At 46.6% G+C, this 1,951-nt stretch overlaps 1 long non-coding RNA gene across 1 annotated transcript in view; it reads left to right on the top strand.

Annotated features, from left to right (window-relative positions):
* Positions 1–621, top strand: part of LOC115278170 — a 2,551-nt gene extending 1,930 nt beyond the window's left edge. Inside the window, exon 3 of the long non-coding RNA XR_003902735.1 lies at positions 460–621. This is a non-coding gene — a long non-coding RNA (uncharacterized LOC115278170). The remainder of the gene's footprint in view (positions 1–459) is intronic.
* Positions 622–1,951: the final 1,330 nt, after the last annotated feature.

Below are 1,951 nucleotides of genomic sequence, written 5' to 3'. Positions count from 1 at the left end.
GGTCTCCACCTCTGTTAACGGGGATAATAGCACCCACATCGTGTGGTCAACTGGATTCCAGAAACCCGTCTGTGCCAAGTATTTGCCAGATTGCATACTGGTGTCTATGGTCAGGCGTTGCTATTTTGGGGTCTGCCCTGCTCTCTCAGACCTGCGGGAGTTTCAGGAAGTAGGTGTAGAACCTTGGCTGTGTGGGTGTCGCCTGGCCACAAGGCTATGCTGAGATAGCCCATATGGGCCCCATCCTGGGGAGGCCGTGGGAGCTCCCTCCCGGGGACGTCATGTGGGCAGCCACCAGGGGCTTCTAAAGTTAGATACGTTTAATCCCAGCTCATTTCCTCAGCCACATGTGGCAAGTGGCTGCCATATTGGAAAGTGTGGACAGAGACCAGTTCCTTGGTCCCAGAAGGTTCTCTCTTTTACGGTCCTGACCTGTGTTCTTCTCATTCTTTTTGAAAGACCCTGCTGCCCAGCTACTGCTCCATCTATTCCTGAGCTCACAGGGATTTATGCTACTGCCCACAGACCACCATGGCTGTAGGAAACTCCACTGGGATATCTGAGGATCAAAGACAAATTAGGAAAATATTGCCTTTAATAAAATTCAAACTTTTTCCTTAATGCATTATTTCTTCCGTAAAAAAAAGTTTTTACTTATAGTTATTTAACAGTAAAATATTGGTATAATAAAATTCAGTGATTCATCACTTACATGCGATACCCAGGGCTCAACACAACAGGCACCTCCTTCCTGTCGCCAGGATCCATGTAGTTCATCCCCACCATCTCCTTCCATCAACCCTCAGTTTGTTATCCATGTTGAAGAATCTCATGTGGTTTGTTTCTCCCTCTTCCCATATGTTCATCTGTTTTGTTTCTTAAATTTCTCGAGTCAAATCATATGGTGTGTCTTTGGTTAACTTACTTTGCTTAACATTACAGATCCCCACTCCATCCACATTGTTGCAATGGGCAAGAGTTCATTCTTTTTGATGGCTTAGTAAATTATTTTGAAAAATCCATGGTCTTTGATACAAAGAATGTATAATTTAGTTTAAGGTATTTATCATGTTCTGTTCATTGATAGAGTTGCTATTTTCTAGGCCTATAAGATGCATCAGGTAACAGTTAAAATGAAGATTAAGTGAAATATTTTAATAGGTCAAGAAAAAAAGACTACATGTTAAACTTTGTAACTTTATTCTATTATTCTTAGAAATCATTGGTTTGGGTACAGTGCATTACTATCATTATTAACTCTTAAAAGTCTTTTAGGTGCTTCCTAACATGGACTGAATAGCAGAAGTAGAAGGAAAGAAAAGAGGATACAAGTATAAAAGTTTGCAGAGACCTTATTTTTATAAAAGTGTGTCTTTTCTATTTACCAAAAAAGCCCACCCCTCCAGAAAACCGTTCTCCACCTGCCATGTGCCAGCAGGCTGGCAGATTTCATAAATGGGCTCCACGGCCATTGGGCTTTGTCAATGAGAAACCTTGGCTGGAAGAGGAGGAAAGGAGAGTCCGGATGGTTCTTTCTCTGCCATGGTCCCTTGGCTGGCCATGTCCCCCAGCGCTCACTGCTCCCCTCCCTCATGGCCCCCTGGCAAAACTGCCCTTCTTGGCCATGCTTGCCTCAGTCCCAGTGCACTGGGCGTCTCCCCCCAGACGACCACCACAGACCCCTGCCCACACCCCATCTCCTGAACAGAGACAGGTGCAGGGCCTCATTTCCATGGAGGTGTGGACAGGACTCACGTCACAAGCCGCCCAGAGCACACCTAGCTACAACTCACCCCATTCAGGCCAGGGACCAAACAGTGCCCACAGCAGGCAAGGAGGGCCTCTGCAGACCACGGGCCTGAAGGACAGAGCGGCCGGAGCACCAGAGCCGAGAGCACGTAGCACACACCAGGCACGCTCCCTGAAGTGAGGCCCTGGGCACCACATGAAC

The sequence above is a fragment of the Suricata suricatta genome, chromosome 14, assembly GCF_006229205.1.
Source record: "Suricata suricatta isolate VVHF042 chromosome 14, meerkat_22Aug2017_6uvM2_HiC, whole genome shotgun sequence".
Classification (NCBI taxonomy): domain Eukaryota; kingdom Metazoa; phylum Chordata; class Mammalia; order Carnivora; family Herpestidae; genus Suricata; species Suricata suricatta.
This window is presented reverse-complemented; position numbering and strand designations above follow the sequence as displayed.